This window comes from Episyrphus balteatus, chromosome 3 (assembly GCF_945859705.1).
Source record: "Episyrphus balteatus chromosome 3, idEpiBalt1.1, whole genome shotgun sequence".
Taxonomy (NCBI): Eukaryota; Metazoa; Arthropoda; class Insecta; order Diptera; family Syrphidae; genus Episyrphus; species Episyrphus balteatus.
The window spans coordinates 17,409,150-17,421,286 of NC_079136.1; the positions used below are offsets into that span (position 1 = coordinate 17,409,150).

The 12,137-nt window shown below is 30.7% G+C and overlaps 1 protein-coding gene across 1 annotated transcript in view; it reads right to left on the reverse strand.

Annotated features, from left to right (window-relative positions):
* LOC129914147 (homeobox protein homothorax) overlaps positions 1–12,137 on the reverse strand; it is a 377,750-nt gene that overhangs the window by 350,404 nt on the left and 15,209 nt on the right. The gene's annotated exons all lie outside the window — the stretch shown is intronic.

Here is a 12,137-nt window from a genome sequence, read left to right on the forward strand (position 1 = left end):
CTGACATCTGACAGAATATAAACAACTCAAAAAATAATGTGTAACTTTTCGTTGAGTATTTTTAAAATTTAGGTAACTTTTTTTTGTTGCTAGTTAGAAAGATTTATTTGATATAGTGGGTGACGCAATAAAAGGTGAAAGAAAAGTATTTACAAATTTTAACCCATTTACTTCTCAAGATGGTAATGTAGAATGACCTTTAAAAAGAGGTTTTTGGTGAAAAAAAAGACGGTAAAAATATGTCTAGAAAATATTTTAATACAGAAAGGAGTCGAGTATGTACCTTTACCTACTCAAAACCCAAACAAAAACCTACTCAAATTGGATTTATCTGGGAATTATTCACAGCCACAGACTTTTCTTTTCAAATAACTGAAAAAAATTCTCTTCTTCCTTAAATTTCTATTCAAACAAGAATTATTGGAATCAGATCACAAGGACAAAACGAACGAGTTCACATTGAAATTAAGAATATAAAGAAAAAGATTAAAAACATTCTTCTTCATTTTTTTTCTATTTTGTATTTCAAATGATTTATGACCACGAAAGGACTCGCTTAGTAACACCTTTCTTCAGGATGACCTTTTGTTTTCGCATCAACTCTTTTCTGATCCCATTTTTATTCCACGAAAATCGTTTGTCAATAAAAGAAAGTGTTTTTTTTTTTCAGTCACACGTTTGTGGCATTGTTCCTGTGCCTGTGATCATTTTCTTGTATTTCTATTAAAAAAAAAAATAATAATTCCTCTTTCATTTTATTTTTTTCACCTTATCCTCACGAAAGAAAAAAGGTTCCTTCTTATAGGAGAACACAAAAAGAAAAAACAAAATTAAAATAAGGTGCAAATGCACGTCGTATCCTCTTTCAATTTTATAATAATTTATAATTAATGCATGATCAATCGAAGAAGTGTAAAGAAGGTAAAAAAAATGTTGAAAACTTGTTTTGACTCCTTGCTGTACCAGCAACCAGAACATAAAAAAAATAATGTAAGGAATCTAGTCAACGCAATCATTAATCATATACAAGGCGTGTGAATGTAATGTCATTTTCATTATCCAAGGATATAATTTTTCTGTCTGTTTTTTTTTTGTTCCATCTTCTCTTTTATTTATTTCTTATTCTATGGTTTGAGTAATATCTTTATTTTACTTTCAGTTTTGCTAACGCCAAATGAAAAATGATCTTTTAATTGGCAAATGATGTTAGGAATTGTTCTATGCTTTGGGGAGATATCTAACTTTCAATGCATAATGAAGAAAGGTACATAGAGTATCTTTTATTCTTTATGGTGTGTTTGAGGATTAATTCACAGATAAGATGGAAGGTGGAAGCATAATTGAAATCATTCATTGTACTTACTATGCATTTGCTTGGTAGAAATATATTAAAAAGATAAACTGCATGCAATCTTTAGGGTAGCACAGAAGCCAATATAATTTCTCTATTCTCTGATTTAAGTAAGCATAGATAAGATACATTGATAAGAGCTTGAAAAGATTTATCGAATAAAACAATATTTTTTTTTAAATGGACAACTAGTTTACCTATTTATTCATAAATCATAAACAAACGGAACTCTTGAAATAATGGTAATTCAGGAAGACAACCACTCATTTTGTTTATTTTTCAATTTCGAATATTGAATGTCAGAATGTCAATAGAAGTGATTAGTTGAACTTATTACTTTTTTTTTAAATTAAATATAGGAGTGTTTCATTGCTAAAGCCTGAACTACATCAAAACACAAAGTCAAAAAAGTACAAAAAAGTAAACAAGATGTTTTTTCTTCTTCCCCCTAGTAGCTTGTTTGTATATCTCCCTTTCATTTTAAAAAAGTATTCGATTCAAAAAGCTTGAACAAGACCAAGCTTTCAATTTTCACAAAGTTTCAAAAACAAATACACTCAAACAATTTTGTATATCCTTTCCGTAAGGTAGCTCTGCGATCACATAGTTCCTGTCATTTTGCGAAGAAAAGCTCTTTTGACAAATAAATGTCATTTCAAAATAATATCAAAAAATTATCAGCTAAATTTATAAAAACGTCTGGAAAACAATGCCGTAAGCAAGAAATAACATTATTAAATGTTTTAGAATATTTGTATACCTAAATACATTATGGGACATTCAAAGATTTTGTAATGGTTCAATTTAAATTGAAGAAACTCATTTATTTTGTTGCTTCTGTGCGTTTAAAGAATGGATCATAAAAGACTTGGATTTTGGAATCGAATGGTCTGTTAAATTGAAGTTTTTTTTTTAATTCTTCACGTAAAAAAAAATCTATTTTGCAGAAGCTGAGGATGAGTTTCTGATAACCATCATTCAAAGAGAAATCCGCCGCTCTGGGATAAAAAGCGAAAATACTTCAGACTTGCAACATTTTGCAACAAATGACTCAGTGTTTGTTAGGATAGTTTTCGTCGCATTTTCAAAAGCTGTCAACGCCTGCAAAATTGGGATTGGTGCATTTTGAAATATGAACATTTGTATACAATGTCAAATAATTTTAAATAAATTCTATATTAAAAAAAAAAGCATTTCATTTTTGGTTCCCTCACCATTTTAATGGGTGTAGTTTTTTTTCAATTATACATAGGTAGTCGATTCCCTCAAAGTCGAACTTCATCCAGGTCGAACTTCCCTTGTTTACTTTAAAAAAAAAATTTTATTTGAAATTTAAAACTTCAAAAACAAAAGAGCTTTTTTAGTTATTTTTTTTCCAATAGATGTCAGGTAAATATACATGTGATTTTTATATTTTGAGCTTTTTTACTTTTTTGTACTTTTTTGACTTTGTGTTTTGATGTAGTTCAGGCTTAAAGCCTGAACTACATCAAAACACAAAGTCAAAAGAGTACAAAATAGTAAAAAAAGCTCAAAATATAAAAATCACATGTATATTTACCTGACATCTATTGGAAAAAAATTAATTAAAAAAGCTCTTTTGTTTTTGAAGTTTTAAATTTCAAATAAAAAAAAAATTGAAAAATAAACAAATTACAGTCAATTCCATCTTAGTCGAATCGACACAGGACAAGAAAATTGGTTCGAGTTGGAGGGAAATTTGACTAAGAGGAATCTATTTAATGTTTTTGCTGCAGTCGGTTTCATTAAAAACGGTTAAAAAATTTGAGTAAGAGGAAAATTTGACCTAAAGGAAGTACGACTTATAGGGAATCGACTGTATTTGAAATTTCAATTGTTTGTCAAAAGAGCTTTTTTTCGCAAAATGACAGGAACTATGTGATCGAAGAGCTTCCTTACGGAAAGGATATAAAATATTGTTTGAGTGTGTTTGTTTTTAAAAATTTGTGAAAATTGAAAGCTTGGTCTTGTTCAAGCTTTTTGAATCGAATACTTTTTTAAAATGAAAGGGAGATATACAAACAAGCTACTAGGGGGAAGAAGAAAAAACATCGTATTTACTTTTTTGTACTTTTTTGACTTTGTGTTTTGATGTAGTTCAGGCTTAAGTGTGATTAAAAGAAAAACTCAACAAATTTATTCAAACATGAATTACAGGCGAATTAATTACTTTTCTATCGATCATATCGATAAACTTAGGGGAAGGTGGCCTAAAATGGCCCCCCTAAGGAAAACGTCCTATATCTCGAAAAACAGTAGCATTCAAACTTAAATGCTATATACTTTTCAAAGTTTAATATCGTCGCTGTAGTTCTAATACCTCGTAACCCCGAAGAGTAAATTTTTCAGGAGAGGCAACAAAAAAAAGTATGAAATATATGATATACAAATGATCTGGTTTTGATTAAGCAAAGCTCTGAAAATATCGATGTTAGGCAAACAGGGTCTTTTCTATTACATCCGGATTTTTTTCAACAATATAATTGCATCATTAGTCCAAAAACGGCTTTTTTGGGGTTACGATGTATAAGAACTACAGCGACGATATATTACTCTCACATTTTTTCCATTTGCGAGTTAAAAAAGTTCCAAAAATTATTTAATTTTTTTAATTTTCAAGGCGTCTACAAATTTCACTGATCAAATTTACCCGGGTAAAATGGCACACTGTCCAAACATACGTGATTTTAAATGCAAAATTGAGTCAAAGGGCTCATTTTCCATTCTCTTGGAACAAGTGGTGCTTAATCCCCCCAGATCTTTCTACGAGTCATTCAAAACCCAGTTCATGTTGGTTGATCGTCTCGTTTTTGTAGTTTTTGCAACTTTGAATGTTTTGGATGCTTTTTTCCAGGTTTTTGACGGTATCAAGGGCTTTTCTCAGTCCAGGACTTCCTCTCTGTACATCGTTCATACATAGCAACTATTTTCTCTTTAAAAAAATGAAAATGTGAAAAAAAAATTAAAATGACATGTAAATAGGTATGCCATTTTACCCGAGCACTAAGTAGGCCATTTTGCCCATTTTGAGTTTTTTCAATTTAATTTTTACACCAAAAAATTTAAAATCGTTTCAAACCGATTTATTTCAGTAAATTAATAAGAAATACTTCATGCGTACATACATTAACTTCTTTTTCCAAAATATAATGTTTTTTATACTTTTTTTTTTGCAAAAAAAAAATCACAAAATTTTAACGAGTGTACATTTTGAGGTGGGTAGAGACAGTTTGACCTGTCAAATTTCAAATAATGGCTTGAAGTTGCTGAAATTTCGTATATGTTGGTTTTGCCAGATAAACTAAAGAATCGCGTTCATAAAACTTTTTAAATATTTTCGATTCTACGATTTCTAGCAAGGGGGCCATTTTACCTTGGGTGCCATTTTAGGACACTTTCCCCTTATACTTTTAAAAATACAGCTTAAAAACTTAATACTGGAAAATTGGTGCATAAAATAATGCAGCAGTAATAATTCAGATAATGCCAATGAACATAATGGGTCAAATTTTGGTGATATTTTTCTCTGTGTAGAGTGTAAAAGTTGAGTTAGCTGTTTTTCACTCGATATAAAAATTGTTGTAGTCTAATAGTTTTTACGCTTAAATAATAATCTTTACGATTAAATTCAAAAATACTGAGTATTTTTGATGTTGGGCTTTTATTTCCTTTGAATCGTTTCGATATATGTAAATAAATATAGGTAGGTACCTACATACATTTTCATACTGATTAAGTCACCTTTCTGCAGAGCCTTCCTTAAAGTTAACAAAATTGGTTCCGAAAAGCTTTTTTGGCTGTGTTAAGTAAAGGAAACAAAGTTACATATGTTAAAAATTACATATGATTGATAAGATCAACAATTTTATTATTGGAGAGCATGGAGATTGGAGAGCATGGAAATTGGAAAGCATTGCTATTATTGGCAAAAAAATTGATAATGCAGTTTTGTGGAAAGTTTACACACTGGATTTTTCGAATAATTTGTAATGAATAGTTTTTACACAAAATTTAAAAAAAAAACATGACTTGGTCGCACTAACTTCCTATTTTGTTAGAATTGAATATAGTACAGGAAAGTTAGTAAAAAAAACAGGCATATTGTGGAACGAAATATAGGACGGCTGAATTTTTCAAATCTGAAAGAGGGGTATTAGAAAAGCTTAAGTCCTGGTTTTCGGGAAGTCACCCCCCTGGCGAAATCCGCCATTTTGGAAAACGCGATTTGATCTATATCTCCGAAAATATTTTTCCTAGAGAAATGCTTATCAGGCCAAAGTTCTTGGAAAATTAATTATCTTTTCCTTTGTGATACATTATTTTTCTGAGCGGGCCATACTTTTGAGGTTATGTTTTTTTAAAATTTTGTTTTCGTTTTGTTTTTAAGTTTTTATCATTCCCGGCAATAGTAACATAATTTTTTAAACAATTAAAGTTATAGGCCATCAAATTTCCAATAATTTGGTATATTTTTTAAAGTCATGCGATGTATGAGTCGAAAGTTATTGATCTGAAAACTATAGTCTAAGTACAGGAAAGTTAGTAAATAAAACAGGCATTTTGTGAAACGAAATATAGGGAGGCTAATTTTTTCAAATCTGAAACAAGGTTATTAGAAAAGCTTAAGTCCTGGTTCTCGAAATCCGCCATTTTGAAAAACATGTATTGGTCCATATCTACTAAACTATCTACCTGGCGAAATCCGCCATTTTGAAAAACATGAATTGGTCCATATCTACTAAACTATTGGCTTGACCGAATAAGTTACTTTACCAAAGTTGTAGGTAATATAAATATCTTTTCTTGTGCATTCACTGTTTTTCTGCGAGGACAACACTTTTAAGGTTATTTTTCTCATTGTCTATGATAGAAAAAAAAAACTTTTAAGCATGATTAGAGTTGTAGAACATCAATATTCCATTAATTTGGTATGCTTTTGAAGATTATATGATTTTTCAAACCAAAGATACGGAATTTTAAGAGCAATCCCTTTCAATATTTTTAAAAAATATACTAATATATTTTTGAATAAGGTATGAAAAAAGGCTAAATCGTGTACGTAATATAAAAACAAGAAACATTTGATATGAGACGGAGTTATTAAGGTGGGTTATGGTAAAACTTAGAATAAAAAACCGAAAAAATAAAACAACATAACCCCAAAAGTGTTGTACTTATTGAAAAACAGTGCATGTACAAGAAAAGTTATTTATAATACCTACAACTTTGGTGAAGTAACTTCTTCACTCAAGCCAATAGTTTAGTAGATATAGACCAATTCGCGTTTTTTAAAATGGCGGATTTCTTTAGGGGATTGGCGTCCCGAAAACCAGGACTTAAGCTTTTATAATACCCTTCTTTCAGATTTGAAAAAATCAGCCTTCCTATATTTCGTTCCACAAAATGCCTGTTTTTTTACTAACTTTCCTGTTCTTAGACTATAGTTTGTAGATCAATAACTTTCGACTCATACATCGCATGACTTTAAAAAATATACCAAATAATTGGAAATTTGATGGTCTATAACTTCAACTGTTTTAAAAATTATGTTACTAATACTGAGAATGATCAAACTTTAAAAAACCGAAAAAAAAAATTAAAACAACATAACCTCAAAATTATTGCCCGCTCAGAAAAATAATTCATCACAAAGAAAAAGATAATTAAATTTCCACGAACTTTGGCCTGATAAGCATTTCTCTAGGACAAATATTTTTGGAGATATAGAGCGATTCGCGTTTTCCAAAATGGCGGATTTCGCCAGGGGGTTGGCGTCCCGAAAACCAGGACTTAAGCTTTTCTAATACCCCTCTTTCAGATTTGAAAAATTCAACCGTCCTATATTTCGTTCCACGAAAAAGTCTATCTTTCCTGTATTAATAGTTTATTACAGTTTTTCATGTAAAAAGCTTAATTCGATTTTTAACATGAAATTTTTTCGAAATTTCACAAAAACTGCATTAAATCGAAAACCCTAAGGATTTGGGATGAACAAGTTACCAAATTCTGAGAGCACTAAAGTTGGCCTATCAGCGTATTTCGTTTGATCCATTACTTTTGGGACACCCTGTATATACTAAAACGCTTTTGTATACAAATTTTCATTGAAATTCCTTGAATAGTTCACAAGTGAGTCACAAATTTAGGAAACTGTTTCATTAAATTTACCTTTAATAAAGGTTTTTACACAAATTTTTTTACACACAAAACTTTTTATGTCATATTGTAGAATAGCTAACTGAGTGATCTTTCTTAATTGAAGAATTCAATGATTTTATCTGATTGTTTATGATGAGCCTAATATCTTTATTCGACAGACAGTTAACTGACTGTTTATTAGAAGATTGAAAAATCGGGTCTTAAGCGCAGTGGCGTATTGAGGGGGGGGCTCAGGGGGCTCAAGCCCCCCCCAAGCCTCCAAAATCATGTTACTATTTAGCTGATTTCATCATAATCTACATAATTAACTGAAACTTCTTCGTAAATCGTAGAGATTTAGAGGCAGCTCAAATGATCGAGCCCCCTCCAAATTCTAAAATGGTTATTTGTGTTTGTTTGAGTAAGTGCCTTAGTTGACGTTGAGGTTTGGGATTTTCAGGATTTTAGTCCAATCCAGAATTCTTCAAATAATTTGTTTGTTGTTTTGACGTCGAATTACATCACCGTTATATTTTGCAAAGCTTCTTATGCAATCACGTCGTATTTTATTGTCTTGAGTATATTACTTTTTTTCAAAAATAATATTTTTCTCAAAGATATTGGAAATACAAATTTTTTATATCTCAATATCTTAGTGGTCAACATAGCTAATAATTTATTTAAGCAAATTCCAGTTTGTGCTTCTGATTTGTATTAAAAAAGGAACATATTATTAAAAAATATATATTTCGGATTAAACATCAAAAAAATTTCATTGAAAATTAGTTTTTGAGACTTTTACGTTCTGCATTTCACTTTTTGAGCATTCACTTGCGTTCCCGATAGCGAAATTAGGTGTTCTACATTTTTTCGCTCATTTCGATTTCCTGATCGAATTCAATTCTCTTTGTTTCTGCTCGTGAACTTGGTATCTTTTTCAATGAATCTCCAATTTTTGGACAAAATATTATCAAAACTTATATTTTTATTGTTTTGTAATATTTATTTGTTGTTAATTTAATACAAAATACATAAAACACATGAGGCATGAAATACATATCATGCCTCTGTGTTTGCAACCTCATTCGCTTTACACTTTATCTAATTCATTTTTCTTTGAAAATTTGCAATAATATCGCCCATGTTCTGCATTTCACTTACAAAATGTGACTTCTTATTTTTTCTTTTAAATTCTGGTTTTTTCTAATAAAGTTGCCAATAAAATTGCATCCATGTTCAAAGTAGCAGTAATTAAACTTTAGAAACAAAATAAAAATGGATGATCCTTCAGTTTTGACAGTTCGAAGCATTTTCGAAGTTTTCGAAATCGATCGAAGATCAATTTCACGTAAAATTGAAAAGTGATGCCAGTTCACTTTCGGTCGAATTGCGGAAAAATGGGCATCTATGCCGAAAAAAGTGATGAGTATAGCTCAAAAACTAGACGTGATAGGAATAAATCTGTAAACAGTTTTGAATTCAGCACATGAAAAAGTTCGAACGAAAAAGTGTTTTTTTTTTTTAAAGGTTACTAAACACCTTGCTGTTTGTGTAAAATGTTTGGGATACAAGAACTTGGAAAAATAGCTACTTTGAATGTGAAAGGAGACAGTAGTACGAAGTTGTCGGGAGCAGTAAAATGCTACTATACGAATTTCAGTACCGCAGCACAGCGCTTTTCTCTCGATCAAAGATGAATAAAACAAAATGCACGACTGGGTCGCACGAACTTGCTCTTGGAGTTAAAGTTGCTTAAATTTTTAAGACTTTTTATATAGAAATTTGAAAAAAAAAATAAAATTCGTTTAAAAAAAAAATAAAATAAAATCTGAAATTGAATTGCCCTCCAAAACAAGTATGCAGTTTTGATTGATATATTAACGTGTATTTTTAGAAAAAAAATTTTCAAAATCGTTAGAGCCGTTTTTTAAAAAAACAATTTTTTATAAATAATTTTTTGGAAAAAAAGTTTGAAAAATAATATTGGTATGCCATTTTGTAGAAATCACTAATCAACATCTAAAAACAAAATTTCAAAAAAATTCAATGTCCCGTTTTCGAAAATTTGATTTTTCAAAAAAAAATTTTCAAAATTTTTTTAAAAATCCAAAAATTCTTTTTTTTGAAATTTAATTTTTGGTTTATATTAAAATTATATAAATGCTTCTTCACAAAAAGTTTCGTTGAAATCGAATAAGAAGTTTCAGAGATATTCGAATTTGAAAAAAACGGTTCTATGGCAGGTACCGTTAATAATGATTTTCAAAAAAAAATTTTTTCATTGAAATATAGACCTTAGCTTGAAACTAACATTTGAATTTTTTAAACAAAATCGTTGGAGCCGTTTTCGATATATTTCAATTTTACTAAAATCGGTATATGACAAGTACCTACCGTTATTTTTGGTCCAAAAAAATTTATTTAAACCCCTCTGGAGAGTCGCCAAATAACTCTACATACCAAGTTTGACATTAATCGGTCCATCCGTTTAGGCTGTAGGTCCTTATACAGACAGACAGATAGACAGACGGACTTCCGGGACCCACTTTTTTGGCATTGTCTACCATCGTAATGTTATGGAAAAATGTTATCTCAACTTTTTTTTTTTGTACGAATGCATAACTTGATATATAGTACCTATATCGCAAGTAAAAAGGAGACAAATTTGTAGTACATTTACCTTATCAAAAATTTTTGAAAAATGTTTCAGCCCCCCCCAAATTTTTTTCTGGATACGCCACTGCTTAAGCGTACTTTGTATTGTAACAAAAAAAAAATTTGTTGAAATTGATCTTTTTATTTTTACTTAAATATTTTGTGAATGGTAGAGACCCCTAAATTTTAATATTAAAATCGGAAAAAAATACCATATACTATGCTTATATGGTAGAACATAATGCAGGGGTGTCCTATTAAAAAATCGAAAAAAAAAATTTTTTCGACCATATAAGAAGCACCCTAGTGGGTAAGGTAGTGTTTTCTTTCCATACAAAAAATTGTAATGCAAAAGCAGATATGTGTTTATGAATTCACCCAAAAATTCTCAAAAAATTCATTAGGTACTAACAACTTTGAATCACAGACAGACAAAATTGAAAGACCTACTTTTTTTCATTCTCTATCATCGTAATATCATTATGATGTCTGTTGTCTCGTGTTCAATTTTTTTTTTCCGAATTCTAAACTTGAGTACCTATACGAACTAATGCTCTGTAATTTTTCGTATATCTTAAATCCAAATCTGTTTGATAGAACCCAATGTAAATAGTATAGCTACTTGCTCCTTTTTGCCTCTACGTTTTTTTTAAATTTACAATTTGAGAATCCAAAATTATTGTGATAACTGATAACAGTAAAAACACAATCTAAAAACCTTCTCAAAACAATTAAATTATAATTTTAATTAGATATTTAACTGTTATAATATTGATCAATACTAATTACCATCCCGTTCCATGATGTTTCATTTCAAGATTTAAAAATGATAATGCGTGAGAAGAATATGAGTACCATGAATAGAATTAAAAAAAGGCCAAGAAACACAGCACGATCAGATAATTCAAATAAAAAATTACACAATTATTCCTCCAGAAAGCACTAATGTACCTTTATATCGTCATTTATGTAATTATGCATCCGTTGACTAAATTATCCATATATATTTTAATCGTCTTCTCTCTTTCTTAAGAGAATGTGTCCGCAGCATATCTTATGCGCTCCTTATGGGCTTAATTACCTCCTTTAAAAACCGTTTTTCTGATATCGATAATAATTTGTCTTATTGAATGGTAACTCTCCATTACAATCACCATCGACAACCCAACGACAACGATGGACAACAGCAAACGACAACCACACAGCCTTTCTACTCAATCAAAAGAAGATCATTATGTGGCCCCATCCAAATGCAGACTCCTAAATACCAATTAAGTCATCGCGCGCAGAGACGATTTCCCGTGCACCCAGAGCATTAAGCTAATTCGAAAATTATACAACCCAAGCGACGACAACGACCGACGACTTTCCGTGATTGTGTCGGTCGAATGTCGAATAGTCGTATACAGTCAAATGGTCAAAGTCTTTCTCTTTTTTATATAGCGGCACCATTAGCTCTTAATTTTAATGAAGACTCGTGCGTCCCAATCCCAGAGTCCAGCTTCAACATCACAGCTTCAAAACATCAGGGTGCGAAACACCATAAGAACCTCGTTAGATCATAAATCTCTAAATAAAAACAATTTCGACTAATTATCCACTTTAATTACACTAATATACTTGAAAGCATGATATAGGACCTCAAAATGGCCCCTATAAATCCATCAGTTATTGTTGTTGTTGTTGTTGCCGATGTCCTCCATTTACCATCCGCATGGTCCTTTAGGTCAATAAACACTAAATTGAAAAGATGATGTCTTCATTTAGTTCCTAGCATCAGTTTCCTACCTTATAAGGGCGACCGAAAAATATTCACATTCCCGTCCATCTTCATCTCCAGGCGATGTTAAATGTCAATGGCTATCTGTTCCGGCAATAAATACACCATTAAGAGGTTGCTCTTCTTTTCTGGCGGCCAGCAACCAGCGCGGCAGTTGTAAGTGAAGCGGAGGAGCTAATCTCCATGTTCAGG